The 12,181-nt window shown below is 44.3% G+C and overlaps 1 protein-coding gene across 1 annotated transcript in view; it reads left to right on the forward strand.

The window, feature by feature from the left end:
* The window catches only part of LOC126305261 (phorbol ester/diacylglycerol-binding protein unc-13-like), a 641,582-nt gene that overhangs the window by 383,789 nt on the left and 245,612 nt on the right, over positions 1 to 12,181 (forward strand). The gene's annotated exons all lie outside the window — the stretch shown is intronic.

Here is a 12,181-nt window from a genome sequence, read left to right on the forward strand (position 1 = left end):
GGAACGACAGACGTCAAATAGCATCAGCCAATGGAACGTCAGCACCCCATCCCCTCCCAACCACGACTACCCTTCTCCAAACCCACCTAGCAGACGTGTTTCCGATTCCTATTCAAAATATTACGTACTCAATCCCCTCTACAAGTGCAAGAGTTTGTAACGGGAACTTCCTGACACCACGTATCAAATGGTCATCATCTTACAGCAGTGTGTACAACCACACGCACTGGTGGGCCACGACATTATGAGCACTGCCCACTGGTGGCGGTGCAGGCACGTGACACGGTAACAAAAGTGAGTCAGTGGAGCTGACGAGGAGGGGCGCGGAGGTGTGGGGAAAGAGCAGGTTATTATTAAGCAAAGCCTGTAAACCAGTATATCGAAAACGGCGAAGCTGGTCGGATGCTGACGTGCTACTGGGGTGAGCATCCACTGTAAGAGGCAGGACACTGAAACTACCTCTACAGGCTAAAAGATTGTATGCCCACGATTCTTTAAGGAAAGTGGGGTTCGAAGGCTTGCCTGCTCTGTAAAGTAGGGTAGCGCCTCTGACGAAAGAACACAATGCTGGTGCACGTAGGAGTGTTTCACAGCACACCGTTCATCATACAATGTTGAACAAAGAAGTCCGCATGCAGACCATCCCTACCTGTTCACATGTTGACCCAATGACATAGCCAATTAGGATTGCAGTGGGCACAGGACCATCGGGATACGACCTTCAGTCAATGGAAACGTGCCGGCTTTAATTTTTGTGCACGCGTCACGGATGCAGGCTGGTGGGAGCAGTATAATGCTATGGCATACATTCTCCTGAGCTTGCGTGGAACCTGCGATAGTAATCTAAGACACTCTGACAACTGCGAACCACCTGTATCCCTTCATGCTTGATGCCGTTCCCAATGGCGATGTCATCTTTGAGCAGTACAGGACGCCATCACCACGCACCCTAATCAGCGGCCCGTTATTTATGCGAATTACGTGACTTGTGGCTAGACATCTAACGCCACATACCTCCACAAACCTACTAACAAACTGTCGAATCCCTGATACACAGAATCAGGAATTTATTTCGTTCCAAAGACGGACAAACAAGCGATTACGCTGTTGGTCATAATGCTTTGGCTAATAAATGTAGGTTCAGAAAGAAACTGAGCTATAGATAGTTTTTCAAGTACTATTATTCGTAAGTAATTTGTCTCGTTGGTTGTCTGAATACTTCTGTATTTATACGACTAAAGATGTTAATGAAAAGACGTCGCCATTTGGCTGGATGCCGCGTCACGGTGGGGGACCAGGGGAGGGGTGTTGGTCTTCCTCGGAGCCGGTCTTGTGGCCGTTCTAATTATCGATTAGCGCGCTCTTAATTACGACACCCGCCATCGGAGACCTTTCATCTGACTTGAAAGCAATTTCACCCTCCCTACCATTTTTGCTTGAACGGCCCTGAATATTAAGATGGGACAGACTGCTATCTAGAAATTGGAAACCAATACGATGTTCCCAGGCGAAAGCATGCATCGATGGCAAGCGATGACCCTGTAGCCAAAAAGAGTTCGTGTTTTCATTTCTGCCGCTGATGCAACACTTTCACAGGCGGGATGAAAGGGAACGAAGGGTGTGACATTCTACATTCTCACCAAGATGCTAGGGAAGTACAAGTTCAGAAACCACTCCTTCCTTCCCCCTCCCCCTTTTCCCTTCCCCCATCTCTCTCTCTCTCTCTCTCTCTCTCTCTCTCTCTCTCTCTCTCTCTCTCACACACACACACACACACACACACACACACACACACACACTGGTTTATAGCCGAGTGGCGAGCGCGATATAACGTCAATCCTAAGGCCCAGGTTCGATTCCCGGTTGGGTCGGAGACTTTCTCCACTCAGGGACTGGTTGATGTGTTGTCCTAATTCATTTAATCCCCATCGACGCGCAGGTCGCCGAAGTGGCGTCAAATATCATTACTTGCACCCGGCGAACGGTCTACCCGACGGGAGGCCCTGATCACACGACATTTACATTTATCAGACATGGTTTGGATTCGTAGAGTCAATCAATGTCGCTACACCGAATAAATGTTGAAAATATAGGTTTACTTGTGGTTTAATCCATGAGACCTTCTGCACAGCAAGGATTCACGTACTTCTGGTATGATTTCTAATTAGCCTTGTCGTCCGAAAGGAGGAAGGAAAAAATTAATAAGTATGGAGATACAGGGAATCTATTCGTCGTAAAGTGGTGGGATGAGCACACATATGTAACTTATCCTAACGCTGCACATAATGATGCGCACCGCCAAAAATGTTGTTACAGCGGTGTAAATATGACCTCAAAATTTATGTGCCTATTTTCTATGGTAATTGTCCCCCCACTTTCTGAGACCATTACCTCTGCGTTCCATCAGACATTAGCCACATTCCCTACAAAGAGAAAAAACTTATTTAATTTTAGAGCGGAAAATAAGAAAAAAGTTCGCTGAATACGAAAGTCAAAAAGTTACGCTTAATTAACTTTCACATAAATAGGGTACATGTTTTTGTACAGGCTGAAAACAGTAACAAATAATGAATAATTTAGAAGCTGCGTACTTCAAACAATTTGTATATTATTTTCGGTTTCGTATCGGGCAATGCAGGTCGTAAGTCATGCCTTAAGCGGGTATCCCTCCTTCAACACACGAAAAACACTTGATTTGCGTGAACTATTTTTGAGTAAAATAAAAAGTAATGATAAATCAGATGAACTAGTTTTATTCCTTACACTTTTGTCTGTAAATAATCATTTTTGTGTCCGTGTAAGCGCTACTCCCGGTGGAAGGGTTACTTCAGGTCAAAAATTTTTTACTGGCGGAAACTCCCGACATCCTTTTATTACGCCTGTGACAAAATAACGTTATACACGTCTTTTTCAAATACTTTCTATCAGCATAAGTACGATAATCAAAAAATATTAAGTTCTAACAAATCGGTGCCGTGTTCGCTAGCAAAATCGCGACAAAAGCGTGCACCGAAAATAGACGTTTGAAAAAATCGCAAAACGGCAGCGTACGCGCTCATCGAATTCAGTTTGGAATACTAGCACCAAATTCAGAAAAACATGTACGTCTGTTTCCCAACAATATGAAAAACAGCGTTACGAGATAAACGGGTTTAAAGTTTTGTGTTATAGTTTTTGGTGGTTAAGTTAAACATACAAGTATTCAGCCATCCCTGGACCAAACACCAATTGTTCCAGATCGGAAAAGAGGTCATCTACCATGGTGGTGGTGCCGGCTTCTCTGCAATCTTCTGTCAACTGTTGCGCTGCTCGCCCAATAAGCTTTACGCGTGCTTTTGTACAGAATTTGTAAAAAGTTGCTCCAATCTCAATAGCCGACACGTGCATTATTTTCAGAATGCTTGTTCGGCCTTCCTTGAAATCGCTTGTCGTCACCTTTTTTGAGTGAGTGGCTTTCGGAGGCACGTTTTCACAAATCGCCTTGTAATTCGGAGTTTCTGGCAAATTTTTACGACAAAATAAGAAATTCGATTTTTTGAAATAACAAGAAATACATTCTCGTATTTGTTTACTTTGCTATGACAGTCGAAGTCAATTTTCGTTCGTCCCCTAGTCCCCAGTTCGTTGCCGACGTTATATAAGTATTTTTGAAACGCCTCTGTCGTTATGAAAATAGTGTAAATACGTAGACTGTCTGGTTAGGTGTTCCTAATTTTGATAAGACAAAGTACAAGCACCCACAGGGAGGACAGATTCTCCTTACGACTCCTGTTTTCCCCGGGCCTCACCTCCACATAGCGACAGCTGCTGCATACACCTCCTGCCTCTGCCCTCCACCATATAAAGCCAGACAGACTTACTGTTCGTAAATCACTTGATTGCTGGACTCCATACCACTAAACCGACAGAAGTCGGAAGATTTCAGTCGTCACTGCTTTGTGCTGCACTACTGACAACCTCTCAAATAAACCAATAACAATGCTGCCTGTAGCACTGTAGTTGCCATTACAGTTCTGCACTGTCAGTTCGTTTTTCTATTCTACGATAAGAAACAGTAAGTTAATTCCCAATCCAAATTAAAAGGAAGGTCAGCTTTGGCCGTAATATTGATGGTTTCACAATAGAGTTATTGTGATCGCTTCTCAGTTTTGGTTACTGATAACTTGATACCAGTGTGTATGAGTTTAATTCGTACACCACTGCACTGAAGATGTTCACTATGTGATTGAAAATCGATTTTTCTGTCAATAAACCACCAATTGTAACCTCCCCAGCATTCAGCATAACCGCCCACAAATAAATTCCGTAACGTATCAATAATAAAATGCGACTAATCTCTCAATAAAATTGCGACTCACTTATAACCTTTCAGTAATTGACTGTCAATTTAACCTGGTAAATTTTGGACGTCAGCAGTGCTGCGTCATTGCCCTGATACATCATTCTGAATAAACTGAAAAATCTTACCTCACTTAGGTCGCCGGATAACGCGTATATATCTGCTCCTATAAGAAATTTTTCTGGCGCAGCTAAGTGCAATGCTGGCCAATAGATTTGTCTTATAAAAAAGGAAAGAACTGATTTTTCTTTTCAATAATCGGGATGACCAAGGATCGGAGAATTCTTTAAATTGAAATGAATGATTGTCAAAAGTTACTTTTTATGAGAAAGATTCTTATTGAGCGATCTTTAAAAAAACATTTACATGGGACTTGATATAACAATACTACATATGCGCGAGGCTGCTTTTACCTTATACTACAACGCTCAGGCTCCGCCATCGCTGCACACGACCGGCCCAGCCAATACGATACAACAGACTGCTAGCAAGCAACTACTTACTGCTACTGCCACACAGTTCCTACTGCAGTCAACACTGCTCTTTGGTCTCAGATTCTCTTACAGCTTACATATCGCAGGCAGCGCGTGAGGAATCCATCGAAATTACATCAGCTCCAGTGCGCTAACAACAAATTCTTTAGTCATGAACCTCTTACACAATATTACGGCCAACACTGACCTTCCTTATAATTTAACACATGTGGTCGCTGTGCACACAGCACTCCATAGAGTTTCCATGTCTGATTTTTACTGTGACAGATGCTCGGAAGAGAGCATAAAGCACAAAGTTTTGTAAACTGACGAACTCAAGAAGTTGAAGTTACTACTTTCACTGCAGAAGTTGTTGCTTCCACTGGATTGCGTCAGCCGTTAAAGCTTACGTTTGAAGTACAGTTATTGTCTACACACATAATAAGTATTAGGGTATAACGAAATAGGCGGTATGATCGGTAGCCCAGTGCTCATTGCGCCTGACTCTCATGCGGAAGATCCGGGTGCTGTTGCCGCTGCTGCTGGGGATGTCCGCTCAAGCTCGTGACGCAGCTGAGAAGCTATTGGAGAGAGAAGGGTCCGGAAAGCTGCCTACAGCCCAGCCGCAAGAGTGGTGCCCCTGATTACGTGTCCTTCTGTACCTCTCCTGTGTGACGCGGCATGGCAGATCATGACAGTGTGGCCCGCCGACGTTGCGTCCTTTTTAGTGTCTGACTGCGGTGTTTACTGAAATAGGAAAAATTATCTCCATTTTCTAGCCACGTCAATTCATAAATTCTCGAGATTGCGAAATGTTTCTTGTTATTTCTTTTTTGTGTAGTTTCTCCCCATTTATTTGCGATGTGATAATGTATAATGAGAGATAATTGTGTCTCTTATAAGAAAAGGCAACTACCTCGTGATAGACAATATTCGCCAAAGATTCAAGGAATATATTTGATACATTAATACTTTTAGAAAATGTATGGGTGGTGAGTGTAAGGCCATTGAGAAGGTGAAGGTGCTACGATCATTTGTCATCTTCTTCTTACCTTATCTGAACGAATGTATGGTAAGTTGCGTAATCCTTAAATTCTTGCTGGATAAATGTTATTTGTTTCCGTATATTTTGTCGAGTTCATTATTAACCTAGAGCAGCACCTTGCTTGCTTAACAATTATTTAATTTACATTGTGATTTGTATATGTTTCTGGGAAGAAAAGGGGGAGGAGGGTGGCGGATTCATCGAACATGAAAGATTGGACACTGTTGGTGATCTTTTGTTAATTGCCTTGCTGGTGAGGGTCAGAAACAGCTGCTATAATTTTTCTGATCATTTTCATGCTGTCTGTAGTACTTTATGAGAGCATTATGTGGATCTGATAGGTTGCCGTTTCCGCACAATGGCGCCTGCCAGCCTTCTCATTGGCCTGAAATGTCGCGCAGTGAAAACTGCCCGCCTCCCCTTTGAATGCGAATGCAATGTCTCGACTTCTGAATCAGAGCAAGCAGCTACAACAATGGACAATTTCATGCACTAATGGGTTGTTAGCATTCTTCTGTTAACATTTCCCTTCATTTCATCTGTGAAGGTAGACTTTTCATTTTGCGGTCTGCAATCTGACTTTGTCCATAGAAGAAAGAAAACAGGTTCTATTAAGGAAACTCGCGAAATTTTTAGGCTCAGGTATTAGGATAGTGGACTACCAGCAAATACAGCAATACAGATTCTCCATAAAAACTGGCCTACGGAGCTGTGCAAAATGTAAAACGACAAAGAATGTTCCCACGCCAGAAGCTCCCGCAGACTTCGCCGAAGAATTATTCAGAGCCCAAAAACGTCTGCACGTAAACAGGCCCAACAGGTAGGCAGGAGCAGTCGCCAGTGGAAATTGAAAAGTCTTAAGCTGCTGGACACCGTGTGACGGTTGTGCAGCACTTAGGGGAGGATGTCAGTCAGAGACTTGTATACTACAGCACGTGGATTCTGAATAAAACGAATGATTGTTTCCTAGACCCTTTCCATTACATCATGAGTTATAAAGCACGGTTTCTTATTTCAGTCATGTGAATTTACGGAACACGAGGTACTGCTCAGCGGAGAACCTTAACATTGTGTGTCAGCAACCATTCCATGATGGAATAATCGGCGTTGCTGCGATGTAACAGGGACGCGCATAATTGGGCCGATATTTTTTGTCACTTCCCTCAATACGGTTACATATATGGAAAGTGTTGATACAATTTGAGCTCAACTTACTGAATATTAAGGACCATACGGCTTCTTCCAGTAAGACTAGGCAACTTGCCACACGTCTAAGGTATCCCTGGAACGAGTCTACAACATCTGCACAGAAGGAACGAACTGCCAGCATACATTTATGGCCTCCACGTTCACCGGATATAACAACATGTGATTTTTTTTCCTGTGGGTCACTTGAAGTGCAATTTTGAATTGTGAGTAAGTGTAAGTCCATTTCAGTTCCTTGTTTTTTTGTGATTTCACTGCATTTCCTTTATACTTAGGAGAAATACTTTTATATCCGCCACCCTTCATAACGCAAATGAATATGAAAAAAATCGAGGAAGGGCTACAGTAAGGTGATCTGTTAACAAGAATTAGAGGAACTTTGATATGCTGCACTGCAATGCGGTATTTAAACAGAAATTGTTCATCCTCAATGTGGGTTACATTCGTATCGCGACTACACTGAAGCTCTACAGAAAGTGGTATAGGCATATGTGTTCAAATACAGAGATATGTAAACAGGCAGAATAAGGCGCTGCGGTCGGCAATGCCTATATAAGAGAACAAGTGTCTGGTTGTTAGATCAGTTACTGCTGCTACAATGGCAGGTCATCAAGATTTAAGTGAGTTTGAAGGTGGTGTTACAATCGGCGCACGAGCGATGGGATACAGCATCTCCGAGGTAGCTATGAAGTGGGGATTTATCCGTACGGCCATTCCACGAGGGTACTGTGCCTATCAGGAATCCGGTAAAACATCCAATTTGTGACATCTCAGCGGCCGGAGAAAGACGAATGACTACTGAAGAGAAACGTTCAATGAGACAGAAGTGCAACCCTTCCGCATATTGCTTCAGATTTCATTGCTGGGCCATCGACAAATGCCAGCGTGCTAACCGTTCAACTAAACATCATCGACATGGGTTTTCGGAGGACCACACAAAGCTTTACGCCTCGCCTGGACTCATCAACACTGGAATTGGACTCTTGATGACTGTAAATATGTTGCCTGGTCGGATGAGTCTCGTTTCAAATACTGTGGAGCGGATGGACGTGTATGGGTATGGAGACAACCTCATGAATCCAAGGACCCTGCATGTCAGCAGGCGACTGTTGAAACTGGTGCAGGCTCTGTAATAGCATGGGTCGTGTGCAGCTGGAGCGGTTGTCTAGATACGACTCTTGACAGGTGACATGTACGTACGCTTCCTGTCTGATCACCTGCATCCATTGATGTCCATTGGGCATTCCGACGGACTTAGGCAGTTCCAGCAGGACAATGCGACAGCCCATACGTTCAGAATTGCTGCAGAGTGGCTTCAGGAACACTCTTCCGAATTTTAACATCCGTTGGCCACCAAACTTCTCAGACATGAACATTATTGAACATATCTGGAATGCAACGTTCTGTCCAGAGTAGATCTCCGCCTCCTCATACTCTAACGTATTTATGGATAGCGTTGTAGGATTGGTTGTGTCAGTTCCCTCCAGCGCTTCCTCATACATCATTCGAGTTGATGCCACGTCGTGTTGCGGCACTTCTGCGTGCTCGCGGGGGCTCTACACTATTTACGCCGGTGTACCAGTTTCTTCGGCTCTTCAGTATATATTGACTTAATAATTTACAAATTGCCAAATTAATGTCGCGCCTTTGCGACACATATACAGTAATGATATCATTGTTAGGCAGGTTAAGAACGCCACAGCACCGCCATCGTCCTCAGGAGCTGAGACTTATGATTCCCTGAGCTGGCAAGGTGGCTGCTCCATACACGCAAGGAAGCCGTGTACGCGGGGTGAACGTTGCTTTTAGGGACCGGGCTCGGTACAGAGCAATCGTATTTAGTTTGACTTCTTACGGACTTCCACTGAAACATCTTCACAGCAGTACAAATATCAATGGCATGCGGTGTGTGTTATGTTTGGAAACAGTCTTGCCCCATTCACTCACGGTGCTTGGTGTTGACAACAGCTAGTTCTTTTTTGCCCTTCAAAATCAACCTTGCCTTCAGTGCACGTCGGGTCCTTTTTGGGTCGGGTATCACGACATTGTTAGTAGTATCTTGACAGTGGTACAGTGTGGATGAGATTCTAGTGAACTGGCCGATACACGTCTCACAAATGGCCTCCCTGAATGCTGCGGAATAGCGGCACAACGGCGTCTTGTTGAGCTTTTCCCGCTGCGACGACAACCGCATGACAGTACTGTGGCTGTGGGACTGTGTTTGGAGGTCACTTTTGTACGGAATAACAAGGAAGATAAGCCCTCTAGCGAGAACGAATTCTACGTTTCATGTTCTTCCTATCTTTAGTATTCGCGTAGCGACAGATAGAATATGAAAAACTCCCATGTCGTTTTTTAAAGGCAAGGTATAGAATTTCCGAATGCGTAAAACAACATAGATTGGACCAGTTTAATCATCCCGTCTGACAAAATAGCTATAATTAAAATTGTTGTTGTTGGCAGGAGAGCCAACCGTGTTTTTCTAAAGGAGGCCGAAATGCACGCGTCTCAGGTCACGCAGGCTGGCGTGAGGTCTGGAACATGACAAGGGAATTGGAATTGAGAAAAACGGACGTAGGTGGTGGAATACTTGACTTTAATCCATTAATGGAGAACGTCACTCTTTATGGTACATGATTCACAATATCAATAGTACCGATACCGGCGCATTGCTAGGTCGTAGCAAATAACGTAGCTGAAGGCTATGCTAACTATCGTCTCGGCAGATGAGAGCGTAGAAGTCAGTGAACCATCGCTAGCAAAGTCAGCTGTACAACTGGGGCGAGTGCTAGGAAGTCTCTCTAGACCTGCCGTGTGGCGGCGCTCGGTCTGCAATCACTGATAGTGGCGACACGCGGGTCCGACGTATACTACCGGACCGCGTCCGATTTAAAGGCTACCACCTAGCAAGTGTGGTGTCTGGCGGTGACACCACAAAAATCATATTGAAAAAAACTAATTTCTTTTTGTTCTTAAAGGATAATCGATTCTCTTTGTTTTCCTCCCCGTGCTAAAAGAACATAAGCCCCCAAGAGATAGTTAAGTCAAAGGCTGGGGTTACTGTCACCAGGGACACATGTATGGAGGAAGCTTGCAGAGAGTATTGAGGTAGGAAGAGGTAAGTATGTTTGAAGAGAAAACAAACTGGATGATGTTTTATAGAGCAATTGCCTCGTTATACGTGTCTTTTTACGGCGCTTCCGCCGTCGATGTTGTGTCATAATTTTTCGTTGAAAGGCAGGGACCGTTCCGTAATTTCCGCCTCATCGCTCCTGTGGCCAGGCTTGCCTTTCACACGTTCGCCGTGGCGCCGTTATGTTTGCCGTGCTGGACGACGAGTCCCTGATGCGAATTCGTACTGAGTGCAGGAAGCGGCGGATGAATGCAGGGGCCGGCGGCGCTGAGTGGCGGCACAGTTGTGGGCGGCCGCCCCTGTCACAGGCGGGTGTTCCGCTGCCGGCAAACACGAGCACAAACACAAACAACGCCGGTGGCAGGCGGTGCCAGCCCAGCCCCCGCGCCCTGCCAAAGCCGCCGCCTTTGTGTCGCCGTCGCTCTTCCTGCAGCCGTGGCGAAAGCGTTTACCTGGTAATGACTTCTTGTAAATTAGTGGACAATTCTCCCCTGCCGCAGCAGTGCTTAACTTCACTTCTCGCGGGTGAATGACTGTAAGTAAAAGGAACATATGTATGTAGCTATTTTCGTCGAGCGGTGTTTCCTTTTGGTGCGGGGACAAAGCCACGAAAATGAACAATATATATAGTCTGATTGTAGATGTCACGCGAAAAAGAACTAGGTCACAGTAGGGTCAAAAGAAATTATTTTCGGCACAGTGTCCACAATCGAGAATGAACCCGCAGCTAAAACGTCGTTGTCGAATGATGTGCACAATGATGTATTGTAATGCATGTATTTGAAAATGCAGCTATTTTATTCTATTGATTATGTTCAGTTGAATATAGCACTGTTTACTTTATGAAATGCTACATTTTCATAATAAATGAAAGCACTATATTGCTTATGCTCAACAGGATTAATTTATTGAGTTAACAGATTTCTACATCTACATCTACATGACTACTCTGCAATTCACATTTAAGTGCTTGGCAGAGGGTTCATCGAACCACAATCATACTATCTCTCTACTATTCCACTCCCGAACAGCGAGCGGGAAAAACGAACACCTAAACCTTTCTGTTCGAGCTCTGATTTCTCTTATTTTATTTTGATGATCATTCCTACCTATGTAGGTTGGGCTCAACAAAATATTTTCGCATTCGGAAGAGAAAGTTGGTGACTGAAATTTCGTAAAAAGCTCTCGCCGCGACGAAAAACGTCTATGCTGTAATGACTTCCATCCCAACTCGTGTATCATATCTGCCACACTCTCTCCTCTATAACACGATAATACAAAACGAGCTGCCCTTCTTTGCACCCTCTCGATGTCCTCCGTCAATCCCACCTGGTAAAGATCCCACACCGCGCAGCAATATTCTAACAGAGGACGAACGAGTGTAGTGTAAGCTGTCTCTTTAGTGGACTTGTTGCATCTTCTAAGTGTCCTGCCAATGAAACGCAACCTTTGGCTCGCCTTCCCGACAATATTATCTATGTGGTCCTTCCAACTGAAGTTGTTCGTAATTTTAACACCCAGGTACTTAGTTGAATTGACAGCCTTGAGAATTGTACTATTTATCGAGTAATCGAATTCCAACGGAGTTCTTTTGGAACTCATGTGGATCATCTCACACTTTTCGTTATTTAGCGTCAACTGCCACCTGACACACCATACAGCAATCTTTTCTAAATCGCTTTGCAGCTGATACTGGTCTTCGGATGACCTTACTAGACGGTAAATTACAGCATCATCTGCGAACAGTCTAAGAGAACTGCTCAGATTGTCACCCAGGTCATTTATATAGATCAGGAACAGTAGAGGTCCCAGGACGCTTCCCTGGGGAACACCTGATATCACTTCAGTTTTACTCGATGATTTGCCGTCTATTACTACGAACTGCGACCTTCCTGACAGGAAATCACGAATCCAGTCGCACAACTGAGACGATACCCCATAGCTCCGCAGCTTGATTAGAAGTCGCTTGTGAGGAACGGTGTCAA

Source organism: Schistocerca gregaria, unplaced genomic scaffold (assembly GCF_023897955.1).
Source record: "Schistocerca gregaria isolate iqSchGreg1 unplaced genomic scaffold, iqSchGreg1.2 ptg000304l, whole genome shotgun sequence".
Lineage (NCBI taxonomy): Eukaryota > Metazoa > Arthropoda > Insecta > Orthoptera > Acrididae > Schistocerca > Schistocerca gregaria.